This window comes from Cryptotermes secundus, unplaced genomic scaffold, assembly GCF_002891405.2.
Source record: "Cryptotermes secundus unplaced genomic scaffold, Csec_1.0 scaffold407, whole genome shotgun sequence".
Lineage (NCBI taxonomy): Eukaryota > Metazoa > Arthropoda > Insecta > Blattodea > Kalotermitidae > Cryptotermes > Cryptotermes secundus.
The window spans coordinates 5238072-5258055 of NW_019741981.1; the positions used below are offsets into that span (position 1 = coordinate 5238072).

At 42.3% G+C, this 19984-nt stretch overlaps 1 long non-coding RNA gene across 1 annotated transcript in view; it reads right to left on the reverse strand.

Annotated features, from left to right (window-relative positions):
• Positions 1 to 17354: 17354 nt before the first annotated feature.
• LOC117282978 overlaps positions 17355 to 19984 on the reverse strand; it is a 246024-nt gene continuing 243394 nt past the window's right edge. The window contains exon 4 of the long non-coding RNA XR_004513960.1: positions 17355 to 17461. This is a non-coding gene — a long non-coding RNA (uncharacterized LOC117282978). The remainder of the gene's footprint in view (positions 17462 to 19984) is intronic.

Sequence of the window (19984 nt, forward strand, 5' to 3'; positions counted from 1 at the left end):
CTGAACTTAAGAGAGAGAGATTAACAGGAAGATGGATAGATTCACATGGCTAGGGGCTTTATAATTGGCACGTTTCACTTAAATCAAGCTTGGTGGGGCATGTGTCACAAATGTGGCGATTGGAAATGCATATAAAATTCTAGGTGAAAAACTTCTTCGGAAGTGACAGATTCGTATCCTAAAATGATATATAACTGAAATCAAATTTAAAAAGCAGGTCATGAGAAGGCAGTGTGGATTAAACCGGCTCATAATACGGTCCAATAGCGGACTTTTATGAACACGTTACCGAAGAGTGGGATTCCCAAATTCCCGAAATTTCTTGATCAGCTGAATTACTGCTTACTGCAGATTTTGTATTGTTTGAAGATTTCTTTCTTCTGGGACATAACGCTGTATAGTCCGGTAAAAGTTGATCGACGTTTCGGAGGAACATGTCGCCTCCCTTTTAAGGCCCAAAAGAGTGTGCCAAGCAAGAAACTAGCATGAAGCAGGCAGCAATGAGAGAAATTCATTCATTGAAAATATACTCTGCCTTGTTTGCCTGTGCGTATTACAGACTATCATCTGCGCTTCGCAGTGTGTACTTTCATGAGAATTATTATTATTAATATTATATAAACTGCCTGTTTTGTATTTTGTTTGTGTTTTGTTGTTGCTTCGTTCTTCTTACTAGTGTTAATTTTGTTATTGGCTTGTGGGCTGTTAAGTTTTCACGCAAATAAATAAGAACCGAACTGAATTATTAATATGCCTCCCGGCGCACATTTTAATTTTATTGCTAGCTTTGTATGATGCATAAATTTATTAAGATATACATTAACTGCATGGGGCAGAGTTCTTGTTTGTATTTAAAAGAAATTCCTTGACTTTTATGGGCTTCAAGTCTATTGATGAACTCCATTATGAGACATACGAATCAAGACCACACCTGCATACATTACTGTTAAGATCCATTTCCGTGTCAACGTCCCATCTGTGCTTAGATCTTCCTACATGCATCTTACACTGGCCGCGCCATAGCTCAAGCGGTTAGTCGCTGTCTTCCCACCGCGGCGGCCCGGGTTGTATCCCGGGTCTGGTCAAGTGGGATTTGTGGTGCACAAATTGGCGCTGGGGCAGGTTTTCTCCGAGTACTTCGGTTTCCCCTGCCAATATTCATTCCACCAATTGCAGTACAAGAGACTTAGTCCCACCCCACTAGCAATAAAAAATCTCTTACATTGACATTTTGAGATCAAATTTGTAGTTATTTCTACCCCTGCATGCTACATAGGCCTCATGTCTTAACTTCCTTGAATTAATAAGTGTAATAATATATCTTGAAGGCTGAAAATTGCAATTATGAAGCTCCTCATGATGCAGTTCCTTCCATCGTGCTAGTTTCTCTCTTACGACAAAATGATATCCTCAGAATTCTGTTCTCAAACAATCTCTGTTATTCCTCAGTATACACAAGGGAAATAAAATACAGCAAATTTAAGCAGACCCTAAAACCAGGATTGAGAACTATCAGTGCTCTCTGTTAGGGCTAGAAGAGAGGAGATGGTTCGCAGGTCCCCCCCCCCCAGTTCTCTGAGAGAGCCATGAATTGCGTGTTGCTCAATAGAATAAGAGATTTATCTCACGTGGCAGACTGCATTCTGTAGGGTTCGTAGCTCATGTTAATTGTGTGCAGTTTACTTGGAACTACGTCTCGCTTCCTACAAAGCTGTATTCAAACTCCAGCATAATTTATGCCACGACCTTCTGCAGCCATATCTCTAGGCGGGTAGTCGCAGGATTTTCACCGCTGAGGCGCGGGTTCAGTTCCAGTGTAGTTCACATGGGACTTCTGGTGGACAAATTGGCACTGAGGCAACTTCAGGTTTCTCCTACCAATTGTTATTCCAAAGAAGAAACGTATTATCTGTCATCAGGCGATGAGTGCAATAGATCAATTTGCTACGGTAGTAGCACGGGACTCAGTCTCACCCCCCACACATACTAATTGTTATAACGGCAAAGTCAATCTGTCCCTGTGCTTAACCGAACGCAAGAGAGGCATTCATGTGTTTAATTAAATGCACATCATGAAGACGTAAGGTGAAAGAAGATATAAATCCACACGTTCTTAAACTTGTCACTAGATTAAAATAAGTGGTTAGCTTCAAGCTTTTACCACAATATACTCACTCACTCATGGAGCTTAGCCCTTCTTAAGAAGCTGCCAATTGTGCAGCTATTCAAGAAATTCCCAGCAATTTATGGAACCCGAAGGTTCATTACCGTCTTCACAAGAGCCCTCCACGGGTCCCTATCCTGAGCCAGATCAATCCAACCCATTCCGTACCATCCTATCTCTCTAAGACCCATTTTAATATTGTCCACCCACCTACGCCTTGGTCTTCCCAGTGATCTCCTTCTTTCCGGCTTTCCCACCAGTATCCTAAATGCATCTCTATTTTCCCACGTTCGTGTTATATGCCCTGCCAATCTCATCCTCCTTGACTTGATCATTGTAATTACACTTGGAGAAGCCTACAAGTTATGAAGCTCCTCATTATGTAGTTTCCTCCAGCCTCCTGTCACTTCATCTCTCTTCGGTCCAAATAGTCTCCTCAACACCCTGTTCTCAAACACCCTCAGTCTATGTTCCTCTCTTAATGTCAGATACCAAGTTTCACACCCATACAGAACCACACCTACCACAATATAAATGGTGAAAAGTCCCCCGGTATCCATTGGGTGGGCCCCAGAATCGGTCTGGACACATGGAGAAGTTGCTGCCCCTGCTGGGAATCGAACAACTGCAACCCAGTCTAGTCACTATACTACTTGAGCTACACCCGCTGATACTGACATATTATATGCTTAGTTCCTTCAATATACTGCCAAGCGTATGTGTGCGATTATAGACGGGAACTGGACTGGAGAATGGATTTGTTTACCAGTTATACACACGACTCAAGTACAAGTACAAGTGCCACCACTAATCTCTATAATTCACAAAGCACTACAGCACCCGCTAAGTCTTTTCCCAGCCTACTGTGTCTCCAGCGGCCTTTCCTTAGTAACGGTTTTTAACAGTGGAGACTCTTCAGGTTCCCACGCTCATGCCGTTACTGTCCGGCAAATATCCCTCAACTGAGCTCATTCAGCCGGTCTGGGGTCCTCGCTATATAGCCCCGGAGGGAGCCCAACAGAAAACACCGCCTCCTACAATTTTTCTATTGTTATGGGCGGTTTCCTAGCAATAGCCTTGATATCGTTTACGTGTTTACCAAGCAACGGATATTCCTCCTCGCGATCGTTGCATAGGAACTGTATTACAAGCTACAATATCTATTGAGTCAATCTAAATGCGTACAGAATAAGTAAAGACAAGAACTTCTCCTTTTGCCCGCCAGGGAGGAAGACAACGTGAGATCGGTCCACGTAATAGCTCTGTTTCTTATAGCAAAATAAAGAGAAGTCAGAAAATCGGAAAGACACCCCTGCTCAGGGACTATCATGTGATGGAGGGGGGGAGAGCAGGAAGGTCCTTTTATCCCAGCCTCACATTTACTGAAGCAATAGTATATTAGCGTTATTTGTTGAGTGCAAATATTTAAATATACCACGGCCTTAAAAAATGGAAGTGGCCCAGGCCTCTCTAGACCTCTGAGAGCACATGTAGCTGATTTTACGTCTTTAGCCATTCGTCATACTCATAAACGCTGCAGCATGACGAAACATCATCATTATCAAAAACTCTAGGCCCACAGAATCAAGAGCAACAGTTTGTTCCTAAACAGCCGAAGAGCAGACTGTCTTGTGCAAATAAAAAAGTAGTTCTCTCACAGAACAGAGTCTTGCTAGAGAAACTGATGGATAGACATTCAGCAGGATAGGAAATCCCCATCCCTTCATTGGACCCCAAAGTTTATGAACGCATTCGCAAGATCCCGCCACTGTACAGTTTAGCTGGTATGTGGACGTCTGCTTTACCATGATAAGTTTTGAACTCTTATATTTTAGCTGCTAGTGATTCACTTTGCGTTTGTCTTCAGTTTCTCAGTTCAGTACCTCACTAAAACCCATAAAACGACGCCACTACAGCCTACCTGAGAAACTTGAATGCAGTTCAGAGATTCGTAGAGTCCCTTAAAATCCGTTTACTGTTATCCTCCCTTCATTGCCTTAGTCTCTAAACCTTCCTCCTTCCATAAGTATTCCCAGCAAATAATTTTACGTCTTTATTTGGTTCCCACGTTATGCTGTATCTTTCTTGAAACATTGTATTCACCTGCTCAAGAAAACCTCCGTCTTCATGGGAAGCGAAGGTCACTTGAATCCAATCCATACAATCAAATCCTAGTTTTCTATTATCTATTCCATTACTACTGCCACATCTATTCCTAGGTTCCCCTACGTTGTCGTCCCTTCAGTTTCTTCGTAGTACAATACTTTATGACTTCCGCATATCCTGCAGCTATATCTCCACTCCTACCACAAATCTTCATATCCTGCAGCTGTATCTCCACTCCCACCACACATCTTCATATCCTGCAGCTGTATCTCCACTCCCACAACACACCTTCATATCCTGCAGCTGTATCTCCACTCCCACTACACATCTTCATATCCTGCAGCTCTATCTCCACTCCCACCACACATCTTCATATCCTGCAGCTGTATCTCCACTCCCACAACACACCTTCATATCCTGCAGCTGTATCTCCACTCCCACTACACATCTTCATATCCTGCAGCTCTATCTCCACTCCCACCACAAATCTTCATATCCTGTAGCTGTATCTCCACTCCCACCACACATCTTCATATCCTGCAGCTGTATCTTCACTCCCAACACAAATCTTCATATCCTGTAGCTGTATCTTCACTCCCACCACACATCTTCAAGGCGCGGTGTTTAATTAATTGGGCGCAGGGACAAATTTACCTTAATTCACCATGTACCATGCTTTCTATATGTTCCGCCTATCTTTTCATCTTTATTTAATCATGTAAGATTTGAGGCTTTCACGGCGGTGACTATGAAGAAAGCAGTCTTCTGGGATTTGGCACCGTGTATATGTGGTGTTAACCGACGTTTCGGATGCTTTTACCGGTTCTCACGGTCTCTTTGCTTGCAGATTTCTTATATATATTTTCTTCTACCCTGAAGATGGAGGCGATACGTTCCTCCGAAACGTCGATTAACACCACATACACACGGCGCCAAATCCCAGAAGACTGCTTTCTTTATTTAATCAATTTTATAATTCATGAAGTTAGGATTATAAATTTGAAGCTCAAAGTAAGCAGCCTACTCCATGTACGTAACAGCATTTAACTATGCGACTAAAGTATTTCCAACTGGAAAATAAAACGTAACATTATTCACCTTACGCTTGCCTGACTTGTTATTTGTATAGAAGCAGAATACGGAAAGTGCTTAATAGAGTAATCTGAAGAGCAGACAATTCATTACACGCGATCTGCACGCTTTGGCCCGTGTATGAACCAGTTCTACGTATTTTTATGGCGTTGTCCTTTGACTACAGCTCGGAGCAACAAGAGAGGAGTAGTAATCAAACTGGGACATAGCTTTAACATGGGAGCTGACGTAATGACGCTCTTGCTTATATCTGGGGGACATTACTTGGCGTACTTGTGCAGAGGGGGACTGTGGTACATACTGGTTAAAATACAACTATAGCACTGGGACAGCACAATAGAAGGTTGCACATTGCGATTTGGTCTTTGGGTCTCTTGAGGGTGCTACATCGAGCATAGTATTTATTTAGGGCAGAACACAGAGTTATACGTGGTCTGGAGGTAAAAATTCACGCATTCTTACTTTCTATATTAAACGGAAATGACTGGCCCGAAAAGGAAATAAAATCACCCAGCTCCTAGACAGCCAACTCACTGACCGAGACATCCCGTTTTATAGGAGGATGACCATGAAAATGAAAAAAAGAAAACAGGACATGGTCTTAATGTAGTGTATATTAAGGAAATTTATTGGCACGTTCTTGAACTGAATGCCAAAAATAAGATTGGAAATCGTAGAACGAATATTTTCCAGATGAGGTTCTTGTAAGATTAGAAAAGTAAGTATAGGTATCCCTGTAACAGGCCGTGAAGGCCCATAGGGTTGTGAGACGTTGAGGCTCCTACATTTTCTAGACAGTAGGCTCACAGATGGTGGTGAGGTTGTTAGCCCTACGCGCCGGCCTCCCTTTACCCCCAGGAATATTCCTGGTACTCATTTCTGTTAGAGGCTGAGTCGACCCCAGGGCCATAATGCGGCTGTAAGGATTAGGTAAATTCAAAAATAAAATCTACTTCATCGGGACTCGAACCCGCGACCTTCCGTCTTGTAGCATAGAGCCTCAACCAAACGCACCGCGCGCTTACCTTTATTAAATTATTCATAAGTTGTAAAAATAAAAGACAAGCCTTTTCTTTTTAAAACCGATAGGAGAATTCCAATTCTTGTAACCTCGTAATTCGGTTAGAATATCGATTTTACTGTAAAGAGCATTTGTCTGAAAAGGATGGAAACTATTGAAAATCTGCACTTACATGATTCCCGACGATATGTTTGAACAGGCCCCTTATCCTATACAAAGGTATACAAAGCACAGGTTAGCCACTTGGTTCCGTGTATAAGACCGTCCGACGGCGAGACACGAGTGTATAATTTGTGTATAGGTAGGGCACGGAACGTCCCTCTCTCTCCAGCCACAGCAGGTGCTCCAACGTAATGTCTAATTCAGTGCTTCCTAACTTCTCCGTGGCCACGGAACCCTTTAGGATATGAAGAATCTTTATGCAACACCCACTAAAATTCGTATCTATCAAGCACAAATACCAGATCATGAATAGATAAAGTAAAAAGTAAAAGTAAAGCTATCCCTGTACCAGGCCGTGAAGGCCCATAGGGTTGTGAGACTTTGAGGTTCCCACATTATCTAGACAATCGGCTCAAAGAAGAAAGCAGTCTTCTGGGATGTGGCACCGTGTAGATATGATGTTAACCGACGTTTCGGAGGAACGTATCACTGCTCTCACAGAGCTGTTTATTTCCAACACCAGTCCGCTTGTACCGGTTCTCATGGTCGCTTCGCTTGCAGATTTCTTATTTTTACTTCTACCCTGAAGATGGAAACGATACGTTCCTCCGAAACGTCAGTTAACACCAAATCTACACGGTGCCACATCCCAGAAGACTGATTTCTTCATAGTCACCGCCGTGAAAACCTCAAATCTTACAATCGGCTCAAAGATGGCGGTAAGGTTGTCAGCCTTACGCGCAGGCCGCATTTTACTCCCCAGGGTCATGAATAGATAAGCATAATAATATTAATGTTAAACATGGACATGAGATCAACATGCGACGTAACTGCACATATTTGGAAACGTGAATCATATTTCATGCATACGAAACTGAAGATTAAAGCTAATAGACCAATAATTGCAATTTTCAGGATCAATAGTGGCCTTTTTGTTGCATTTACAAATTCCTTTTATGTTTGTCTCGATATTAAATAGTTCCATTATTGAATCAGGCTCCGAGCTTAGTCTCCTTCTCTGTTTTGTTTCCTTTGTTGCGTTAATTCGAGAATTCGGTTTCGCACAAGTATATGCTGGCGAAGGCCGAACACAGCGGCCGCGCTGTCTAAGACAAGAATCGTCTTCGCCGCTCGAACACTGGGATCCTGTATTCGAATCCCACTCGAGGCATGAATGTCTGTGTGCCTTTATTCTGTGTTTGTTTTGTTCTCTGTATAGATAACGGCATTGTGACGAGCTGATCCCCCATCCAAGGAGTCCTACCTACTGTGTATAAATTAAGAAACTGGAAAAGTTGCCAAGATCCACAAGGGCTGTAGAGTCATAGATAGATAAACGGACAGACAGACAGACAGACAGACAGACGGATAGATAGACTGGCGAAGGATATCAATTAACGTACTGCACTTCTCGATAAAGCGTTTTCTTCTGAGGGAAAACGCAATTTAGCTTACCAATCCCTCCACTTGAAAGCGTCATTTCTAATCTGAAGAATTTTCAAAATGAAAATTATTTTAAGTGAAGGTTAAAGTAATGTTTAAATTATCATCCTTTATATTGTAATGATCTTTTGCGACAGTTCTATGTCCACTTAACGAAACACCATTTGGGAAACACTAATCTAATATAAGTCATATACGTAGGTTCCCCTGCTTATTTGAACAAGGGCCTTTTGTCCTTTTGCATATGTAGCTAACCATCTCACGGGAGAGCAAGTCGCGTATCAGCCCGCTGTAAACATATGCGTGTATAAACAAGTAGTGCTCATATTACTGTTCATATTTTGTTATTTATTTGCCTCCGTGTAGTTTCTGCAATATATTAAATGAAATTCGCAGAAGCATTTACAAAATTAATAAAAGATTAGATACAAGTAGACCTTCTAATGACAAGAATGTCAACAATTGTTCTCCTTCAGCTCTGTGAATTGGACCCTATGACCTGTTCCAATTCAGAATTAATTTCAGGAACTACAGTAGGGATAATTAGAATGATCAAGTCAAAGAGGATGAGGTGGGTAGGGTATGTAGCACAAATAGGGGAGAAGAGGAATGCATATAGGATATTGGTGGGAAAGCCAGAAGGAAAGAGACCATTGATAAGACCAAGACGTAGATGGATGGACAATATTAAAATGGATCTTAGAGAGATAGGACGGGATGATATAGATTGAATTGATCTGGACCAGTGGAGGGCTCTTGTGAACACGGTAATGAACCTTCGGGTTCCATAAATTGCTAGGAAATTCTTGAGTAGCTGCAGAATTGGCGGCCAGAATATTTGAGTCAGAGCGGGCGTCAATTGTTAGGCAACGGCTCGGTATCACGGTTCCGCATCTTTGTCTGGGTGACAATTAAACATGTTCACGAGACATCGCATATATAACAGACCGTTACAAAGGAAATGAAAACCAGAACTAGTGCTGTTCTCGCGGTAAGGAATACGCTAGCTACCGGTGCGTAGAGCACACGGAACGGAACCCTCGAACAAGGTGTCTTCTGGGCGGTCCGACTGTTGGTTATATCAGAGCAGGACAGAAGTCAGAAGAAACACAGACGTAAGAGGAGAGTTCCGTAGTTAGAATTGCAGCCAGCAGAAGGCCGAACTCAGAAGCGAGGTCAAAGATTTCAGAAGAGAAGAACGGGAGAACACAGAAAGTGTGTGAATTATTGTACACGTAATTCTGTGTAAATGTGTAGTAACGTCCAATAAACGCAACGATCAAATCTAAGAATTCAAAATCATTTGTCACGGAACCCCGGACATTTGACAGTTTGATGTCAGAAAGTGGTTACGGACTTAAACTCCCCACAGTATTTTATTCACTGCGTAGATACAGTGTGCATAACAATAGGGATTCCAAAATTAGGCAAATGCAAATTTCACGTGGATACTGCAGTTGTCAGCCGACACATCCATTATGTTGAGGGCCAAATATATGAGTCTCTTAGACGCTTGACAGAACCACCTGGACGGGGGATCGGCCCATGACAAGACCATGACAACAAAATAACACAAACACAGGAAAAAAGAAGACATATATCCATATTTCGAGTAGGATTTGAACTCACTATCCCAGCGTTCGAGCAGTAAAACATATTAAGATTAAAACGCAACAATTCTAAACAAGAAGTTCTGGGAAGAACTAATCTCCTACATTTCTTGATAAGACACGGATCGCAAGAAAACGAAGCGCTCAACAATTCTTCTAGTGCAGTGTTTCTCAACCGCCGGGCCGCGACCCGATACCGGGCCCTCGCATTAATTATACTGGACCCTCTTCTTATAAAAAAAAATTACAGGACTGCGGTCTCTTCAAGATTGGGAACCACTGCTGTAACGTTTCGTGTATACTAGTTGCCGCTGCAACGTTTCTACCGAGCCGTTGCCTAGCAACGACAAGGGAATACACGTGCAGACACACACTGATGGGAGGGATTTATGAAGTTATCCGTTGAGATGGCCTCAGGTGTTATGATATAGGTACGAAGTTTCATAGAGATTGGTTCAGGCCTTCAAAATTAATTAATGGAAGGGGGGATTCACAGAGGCACAGACACAAAGTAAAGAATTTAGGCTAAAAATAATATTGCGTAAAAATATAAAGTATGTTAAACCAATGCAATTACAAACTGTTGGAATCGATATTCTTAAGTAATCAAGAGGCAGATTTAAAATCTTCTCTATGATTGAATAACAAGACATACAGAAGCAAGATGGAATTTAGGCGTAGCTCTAAGCATTCTTAACGTAATCACTAGACGGAGGTGTCATTTTCACTTCTGACCACTTTCAGTGGGTACCTATCCACCACCCTACGTGGCGTCAAATCCCAGAAGACAGGAATATACAAAACAGATTAAGTTCTATTTGAGCTTCACATAAAGCGAATTTACGTTAAAGAGATCCAAACGAATTCTCCCAAAAATAAATATAATGCTTGCTTCAATAGCAAATTTAATCGAAACTCCTTCAGTAGTTTCCCATCTAAAACAGACGGACGGACAGAACATCTCTAGCGAAATAAATAACACTAAGCTATTTACGTTAAATGAATCACTCTATCAATCTTCTTTAAACGGCTGTTTAATTAATCGATTAATTTCTGGCAGTACGAAGCCGTCTCAAAGAAAAAGGATTTTCTAAAAACGAATACTTTTTGCTTTCATTCTCAAACAAAAGGGCAAATTTGTTCTTTCCGTAGAGGCGTTTTAACCTCGGAAGTAATAATCTTGTCGACCATTAAATGTCTCTCATTAATCGCCAGTGCACTCTAGAAAAACTTAATTTCCCTCCATTTAGAAGCAAATTTACCCCGAGTAGAAGACTGGATTTGATTACAGGCAGTGTGCGCGCAGCCTGCGGAATGTCAGGGAAATAAAACAAGAGTGAAAAGCGCAGCCAATTCTCTCTCTACGATTTCTTATACGTCATTGATCCTGAAGTTCATCTATTGTAGACACTAATCCACTGCCGTGAACTTACCGCACCACAGGCACCACGATGCGTCGAAGTAGAAATATTTCTGTGTATTTCGTTAAATATTTACCTTATTAAATTGTTAAGGAGCCGGTCACGGTAGCCAAGCGATCTAAGGCATGTACTGTCTTCGCTCGCTTGGAAACCGGGATCGTGAGTTCGAATCCCACTCAGGGCATGGATGTTTAGTTTGTGTGTGTGCGTTTTTCTGTGTTTGTGTACAGGTAGAGGCCTTGCGACGAGCTGATCACTCGCCCAAGGAGTCCTACCGTATATGTAAGATCTAGAAAAACCGAAGTGAACGGAGAAGTTCATGGAGGTAGGCCTTGGCCCGCTGGGGCTGTAGTGCCAAGAAAAAAAAAATTGTTAAGGATTGAATTCTTAGGTCTTAATTAGGACTAGTTTTTTTAATTTCTTGGGGTGTGGTGAGACTGAGTCCACTTGTTACGTCACCCACTAACTGGCCTGTGTCGGCCCCGAACAATAGAATATGAATGTGGAGCAGTCGGTGGAATGAGAATTAGCAGAGGAAACCGAAGTACTCGGAGAAAACCTGCCCCAGTGCCATTTTGGTCTGGAGGGGTATGCGATAGCGTAGTTGGTTGAGGCACTATGCTACAAGCCGGAATGTCGCGGGTTCGAATCCCGATGAGGTGGATTTTTTTTTTCAATTTATCTAATCCTTCCAGCAGCACTATGGCCCTAGGGTCGACTACAACCTCTAACAGAAATGAATACTAGGAATAGTATTCCGTGGAGTAAAGGGCGGCCGGTGCGTAAGGCTGACAACCTCACCGCCATCTGTGAGCCGATTGTCTAGAAAATCTGGAAACCTCCACGTCTCACAAACATATGGGCTTCCATGGCCTGTTATAGGAATACATTTACCTTTTACCTTTCAGTGTCACTTTGTTCACCACAAATCCCACATGATCTGACCTGTCTCGAATCAGGGCCGCCCTGGTTGGAAGCCAGCGACTAACGGCCTAAGTTATGGTACGGCCTAAATTAGGCCTATGTTTATATTCGTCTGTATTTCATTCAACGACTGTGCAGGAAACTCAGGACAGGACGTGACAGGACATGTCAGGAAACAGTCATGAAGCACTCACAAGTACATTTTCCTACACGGATCGAGGAAACCCGCAAGCAACTGTGGTCAGAAAAATGATGTATCCGCCGAGATTCGAACTAGGAATCTTCCGAATACAAGTCAGGAACGGTACAGCTAGAGTGGTAAATAGTTATTTGTGTACTGCATTACATTTATATATTAGGCATATAAGCCACACACAAGGTTTCATTTGCTGGACTGTGTATCAAAAGTCGATAATATTCGATCAGAGTGCCGTGCAAGCTTAATAAGGGGTTAAATCCTATTGATAAGAACCAAAAATGAATTTTAAGATTGCAGTCTTCCGTGATGCAACGCGTTGTAGCCTGACATCGTTGCTGACGTCTGGGAGGACCGAGTTGCCTCCATTCTCAGGGTAGACAAGTGGCAACAGTCAACCATATTTCAAGGCGTCATATTCCAGAAGACAGTCATATTTATGGGCGCCGATGAGAGAATCTCAAATGTAGGAAACTTAAATTTTCCTAAAATATTTGCTATTGCCCAAACCCTCCCAGAACAGCTTTTCGTGGATGTATGTTCAGTAGTAAACTTATTGGAGGTGCGACTTAAGAGCAAGTTGACAGAAAACTAACACCATCACATGCTTATTTTTGTTGTTGTTTGTTTCCTTGGCACTACAGCCCCAGTGGGCCTAGGCCTAGCTCCATGAACTTCTCCGTTCACTTCGGTAAGACTCCTTGGGCGGGTGATCAGCTCGTCGTAAGGCCTCTACCCGTATAGAAACACAGAAAAACGGACACACACAAACTAAACATCCATGCCCTGAGTGGGATTCGAACCCACGATCGCGGTTTCCAAGCGAGCGAAGACACTACATGCCTTAGACCGCTCGGCTACCGTGACCGGCTACACGCTTATTTTACCCACCAATATTTATTATTCTCTTTCTATCTTTCGTATTACTTTCTCTGTTCCCTTGCCCATCAGAATTATCTGGAAGTGTTTCTTATAGGCAGTCGGTAGGATTCCTTGCATGGGGGGACCAGTCCTGCCGCAAGGACATGAACACGGAAGAAAGGAGGATAGACACACATGCCTCGAGTGGGGTTCAAACCCACCACCCCAGTGTTCGAGCGGACGAAGGCATTAGACCTTAGACAGCGCGGCCTCTGTGACGGGCTCACTTGTACCATCAACGCATAAAGGTTATAATACCAGCAACAGAGATGTGCGGAGGGGTTGCTCTCTAAGGGTGATATAAATCTCAACAAATTCTGAACTTGACTTACTCAGTAATAGTGAGTTCTTGCTCACTGACCACATCAAAGATTCAGTCGACTAACTCGCTAAGATGCTACAAAGGGAGACCCATTTATTTTGCCTAGGATTCCTGCATACCCTTCATATGAGCTGAGCGGGGTTTCTTTTGCAACTTCTTAGCGAGTTAGACTTTATTGGATTTGATTAAGTTCGATTCTGTCCGTGTGCGGCAGCCTTAGGTAACTAGGCTAATTGCCTATCAATTTTTCAAATGATAGAGAATTTCACGGTGTCCAATTGAATATTTATACAGGTAATTGTCGTGAGTTTTAGTTGGCAATAAAACAGTGAGAACAGAGAATGAAGCAAGAGTTTGGCAGGAGTAGGAGACAAGGGGCCATGTCTTCTTAATCGTTAAACAGGCACTGCAACGTCGAGGTGAAACTGAAAACTTCTGCGGAACATTGCGCAAGAATATTAAGACCTTTTCATCCAGTCCGTCCCACTGTGGATGTAGTGCCAACCATATGTAGAGGAGCCGCGAAAATTATGTGATAGAAATGTGGTGAAAATCTCGGCATTCCCCTCTCGTGCATATCGGATGTAATACAAAATCATCCTCCCATCCAATGGCAATTGCCAACTTTCTGGACGTTTCGGAGTTTGTCTTACTCTTGTCTTCATAGTTGAATATTACACCAGTGCTATGATATAAACAATCCATTGCCTGACTGTATTTGATATAGGCCTATTCGACTTTTGGGAGTTAATTGCAGTAGTGTCTTAAGTCGACTAAATTTCATTGAATATTATACCAACATTATGATTTAAGTTGTTCATTGTCTGACTTAGATTATGTACAGGCCTACATGATGTTTCGGGAGATACTTCTGCTCCCGTCTTCATGTGGTTGGTTTCGACTGAATATTATGCCATGTTAGGTGGGTCCCTTGTCACCACGGCATGGCGCGCCCTCAGATTGCAGGTGAAGGAGACACCCTCCAGTTTTGGAGGGAAGCTGCGAATATATTGAATATATATTGACAAGGGGTGGCCCTCCAGCTTTGGGGGTTGGGCGTGGGGCTCACAACACCATACACTAGTACACTAACCGCCAGAGAAGAGGAACGGCCCAAGAATGTGTACCGTCATGACTCTGCAGGTCCTGTCCACCTGGAAACAGTCAAGTGTTTGCGAGGCTCTTTGCTTGCGAACGCTGTTCCATTGCCGCAATCTTCCTGACAGAGTCTGAAGCTGAAATGACGCTGTGCCAGCAATAGCGCAATAGGTTGCTACGCCACACGCAGGCAGGACCAAGGATCATTAGATCTCCGCAGGACTATAGTGATTGGCATATTAACTTTTGATAATTAAAGGTCTCAGATTCTGTCATAATAGGCTAAGTTTTCCCTGCGCTTAACTAATTAAGCACTACGCCATGAAGACGTCTGGAGGAGTGGATGTATATATTCACATTTTCTTGACCTCGGCACTAGTTGGAGGTGAGTGATCAGCTTCAGGCCTCGGCTGCTTTACCCCCGGAAAAGAGCCCCCGGCACCTAATTTATAGGAGGTTGGGTGGACCCCAGAACCCGTCTGGGCAATTGGCGGGGTGAAAATTCTTTACAGTACCGGGACTCTATTTCCGGTCGTCCAGCCGTGGCCAGTCGCTATACCGACTGCGCTATCCTGGTTCCTCTGTTTTCATCATAACGATCGCCAATAATCTAAGAGCAAATGAGAAAATCTGTCAATGCTATGGTAACCAGTCTCTTGAAGGTGGATGAAAAACCACCATCCTGTTTGTAGAATATACATCATACAACACACAGTTACGTTAGTAGGTGGTCTAATGAATTAAAGGGTTTTACATATCTTGAGAGAAATGTTTCGAATGTAGCCTACACTATGGCCTTCTTTGAATAAGATTTTGTGCGCACGAAGGTTCAGATTTTTCATTCGTAACTGTAATCTGATTTCTGCATACAGTGGTGCATGTAACGTCGCTACATCAACAGCTTAAGTGTAAAACTGTAATGAAATTCCAGCATTTATTCAAACCCTTTACAATTCCGAGTGAGTTCTCCACCGCTTGGAGAGGGAGATTTGCTAAATGTAAATGCACAGAGGCATTTGGATTTCCTTGCTTTATGAATTCCAACAGCCGTTAATAAATCTGTTGTTGCAAATATTAGAATTCCAATGGATTTGTAAGTTGGATATATGGATTCCATTCATTGAGACTGGAGAAGTTGGCAACGAGAAGCATTGTGAACAATGTTCATCAGAATAGCACTTGGTTATTAAACTCGTGGAATTGTATTAAAATCATCATAGACCGTGATGATGTGAGCTACGCTGAAGTGGCTAAGAATCTAATCAAACGCTGGGTTCTTTTTCTATTTTTTTTCCTTGGCACTACAGCCCCAGTGGGCCTAGGCCTACCTCCATGAACTTCTCCGTTCACTTCGGTTTTCTAGATCTTACACATTCGGTAGGACTCCTTGGGCGGGTGATCAGCTCGTCGCAAGGCCTCTACCTGTACACAAACACAGAAAAACGCACACACGCAAACTAAACATCCATGCCCTGAATGGGATTCGAACCCACGATCCCGGTTTCCAAGCGAGCGAAGACAGTACATGCCTTAGACCGTTCGGCTACCGTGAACGGCTCTTTGTCTATTAGTGGTCTCAATATTCGAGTTCTCTTTCTTGAGAGTTTATTTGGTTGGGCGGTCAACTGCCCGCTCACTTAGTGAGCCAAGTTGATTAGAATACGCTTAATTTAGCAAGATAGCTGATTTGACAGGCAGTCAGTTGAGTACTGAAGTTTTTAATGAATTTGTGTGAATCTCTCAGACAATCAGTCACTTCCTAAATAAATTACACTGTTTGTTTGTCGTGAAGGCAGCCCGACAAGATTCAGTCACATACTCGTACATGGTTACTGCAAGTGGGTGAAACAAACGAACGCAGATATTCTGAAAGGAACTGTCTGGATTATCACATAGCTTTAAACAAGTGGACGACGCCCCTTATGAGGTGGANACACTGTTTGTTTGTCGTGAAGGGAGCCAGACAGGAGTCAGTCACATACATGGCTACTGCAAGTGGGTGAAACAAACGAACGTAGATATTCTGAAAGGAACTGTCTGGATTATCACATAGCTTTAAATAAGTGGACGACGCCCCTTATGAGGTGGAATAGGATTTTACGAAAGATCGTAATAAAAAAAAATTAATGGATTTTAAGTAATTACGTACTTATATTATTTTAAGTGGACTGCAACTCGCGATTTCAGCGCACATCAAAGCAGTGTAGCAGTTTGGACGCATTGAAACACCCGAAGATGGCCATTTATGGCCAAAACATGTTAAGCGTTGAATGGTGAATATTTTAATAATTGTTGCATTATTGACAGACTGTGATACATATACGTTTAACTGCATAAGTTTTTGGGATTGATATAAGCGTGGTCGTTATTAATTGTCGGGATAACTGTGAGCTATGCAGGATCTGAGTTCCTCACACCAGTGATAATGAAGAGTATTATAACGCCATCTGTGAGCCAATTTTCCAGAAAATGCGGGAGTCTCGACGTCTCACAATCCTATGGGCCTCCACGGCCTGTTGCAAGGGCTAGCTTAAGCTTAGCTTAAGTCCATTGAAAGTCAACCGACATTTCGGAGGAATATATCGCCTACTTCTTCAGAAGATGAATAAGTCGAGCAAGATACTAGCATGAAAACGGGTGGCAAACAGAGCGATCAGCTGTTTGGAAGGAACAGACCCTGGACCGACAAGTATTAGGCAGGCTAAGGGGTCCCCTGCACCACGTAAGACCCGCTATGATTTTCCCTCACGGCTCACCTGAGTACAACTAAATTACCTTCAAACTACCCTCCACCCTATATTTTCAAACACGACCCTCTGTTTCACCTTTTGTTTGGCAGGTAAAGAAAGGCAGCTGGCAAATGTTGCTGAAGAACCCTTATCAAAAGTAACTGAAAAGGGGGCAGGTGGAGGGCGTTCTTGCTGCTGGAAGATGGAGCATCACTGTCCTCGGGCGAAGGCGTACAGCTCTCCCAGAAGCTCCTGAAACAAAAACTATCAAACTTTCACACCTGAGTTATTTTAAGATCTGATCTGACTTCATTTCCAATTAGCTTCCTTGCAGCTCGTTGCGATAACGCACTCGGTCTCTGCAGGCAGAGACAGAGCAACCTCTGCATACGTGCAGAACATTTTATTGCTAGTGAGGTGGGACTAAGTCTCTTGTACTGCTGTCACTTCTGGCCTATTGTACCAGCCCAAGATGATATTTGAGGGTGATTGTGGAGCAATTGGCAGGGGAAACCGAAGTACTCGGAGAAAACCTGCCCCAGCGCTACTTTGTCCACCACAAATCCCACTTGACCAGACCCAGGATCGAACCCGGGCCACCGCGGTGGGAAGCCAGCGGCTAACCGCTTGAGCTATGGCGCCGACCTACGAGCAGTCTTACAGAACATTTTATTGACGGAGAGATTGGCGTTAAATTCACTTATTAAGGGCCTCATCGGTATATTACTATCCTTGTTAGATTCCTTCTATTATATTATTTTTCTCTGTTTTTATTTTCTCCCTTGTCTTTGTGTTTCTCCAGTTCCTTTGTCGTCTGATTCGTTTTATATTTTGCTTGTTCTTTTTCGTTTTGTTTTCTTTCTTGTATTTTTTATTTTGCTATTTCTTTCTTTCTTTCTCTCTTTTCCCAGTCCCTTTATTACCTATTTCTTTCTTCAATCCTCAGACATAAATATTACGCAATAGCCAGTGCACTGTGTAAATGTAAAATAAAATCTATAAATATTTAAAAAATATCATAACTTCGTATGTAATTTCACAGTTGCCGTAAAACATGTCAGCTTCACTAAGTTTGTAATAGGAGGACATGTTATTTCTCAATCTGTAAGTCCATATTCCGGTCTAGAAAACTGAAATTAACGGCAGTGTGTATCCGTCGCGGTGACCACGCAATACCCTCTATCCGCAAAAGTTGGCACTAACTTCGTCGACAAGCGGTGGTCGCTCAGTCGGTACAGTTCGCTTGCGGACTATAGGCCATTGAGTTTTTTTTGTTTGTAAGGGCATATTGCATTGCAGTAAACTTTATATACCTATGCAATAACATTTACCTTGAAATTAAGCGGAATTTTAAAGCAGCCAGAAGTAGTTTACATGAAACATAGATTCAAGCTTAGGACATTTTGGGAAACACAAAGAAAATGAATCAATATCTGTATTTTTTTAGACACTATGAAATTTTTAGTTCCAATGCTGTGATTATGAAGACAAATATCTTTTGGACTGCGACGCCGTGTAATATGGTAGATGGTATCGATATATTGGAGGAAAGCTCTGCCTCAATTTTCAGAATGTAAAAGTACCCGAAGAAGAGGCAGAACTTTTTTTTCCGAAAAGTCGCATACGATCCTTCGTATTACAAAGCGAAACAACCCAGGAAACCTAACGTTTTTATAAAATTTGCTTGTAGGGCAGTCCCTAGAACTTCATTACCTTGCCAAGCACTCTAGAGATATTCACGATACAAGTATGATGGGCCCCCCCTCCAATAAATCGTTCATTCACCTGGGGCAGTTTAAAGCTGTCATTTACAGATTCTGTGCAAATTCCTTTCGTTTTAAAAAAAATTTAAAAATGCAGGAATTATTCTACAGCACTGGCCATGGGAGGGTGGGTTAATCAAATCCGGCATCTCCTGTGAGATATATTTTTAATGCAACAATGAACCTACAGCCTTTTATCAACTTCTGCTTGCTCGTACGTAGTTTAGAGAAAGTCCTGTCAACGCGAACTCTTCCAGTGTGGAGTACAAAGTTCTTGAATCATATGCCTTCAAATATTTATGATACTCAAGGTAACACCTACTTAACTGAGCTTAAATGTCCGAAGGCTGACACCGCTAACGCCAAAGTTCGCAACCGAACACCATTCTGAACAAGTTCTGCCTAAATCTGATTCTCACAGCCTATCCATCTTGATATTATCCTCTCGTTTTCTTCTAGGTCTTCCGACTGGATATTCGCAAATATTTTTAGCCTGATATGTGACTAGAATGGAGAGGACAGGAAAGGCATGTTGATTTTTGTTGTAGAAAAGAACAGCTAGTTGCTATTAGTGTATTGTTATTGCAATGAGCTGCGATTAGCACCTCATTTTTCCCGCACAAATACGTGAATTCTGTGCATAAATTACGAAGTTTCCTTTTGTGTAATACTCTCAACTGCGTAGCAAATATTTCTTTCTCAGGTACAAATACTCTTCTGAGAATATAGCCTTCAAACAATTGCAATTTGTGTTCTGTAGAAGTAAAACATCATGTTTCACACATATACATTAACTGGCAAAATTATTTTATTGTAAATCTTGATCTTCAGCGATTTGGAAAGTATATTACATTTCCGAACAATAAAAATATTCCTGGATTTGCTCTCCTAATTTCATAATGAAAGTAATTTCCATTCTCAAGTACTGAAACATGATGAGAACATTCACTACAAATACTACAAGAAGAACCTTGAGAATTATGGTTCCTTATCGCGTCCTTAGGTGGGTTAA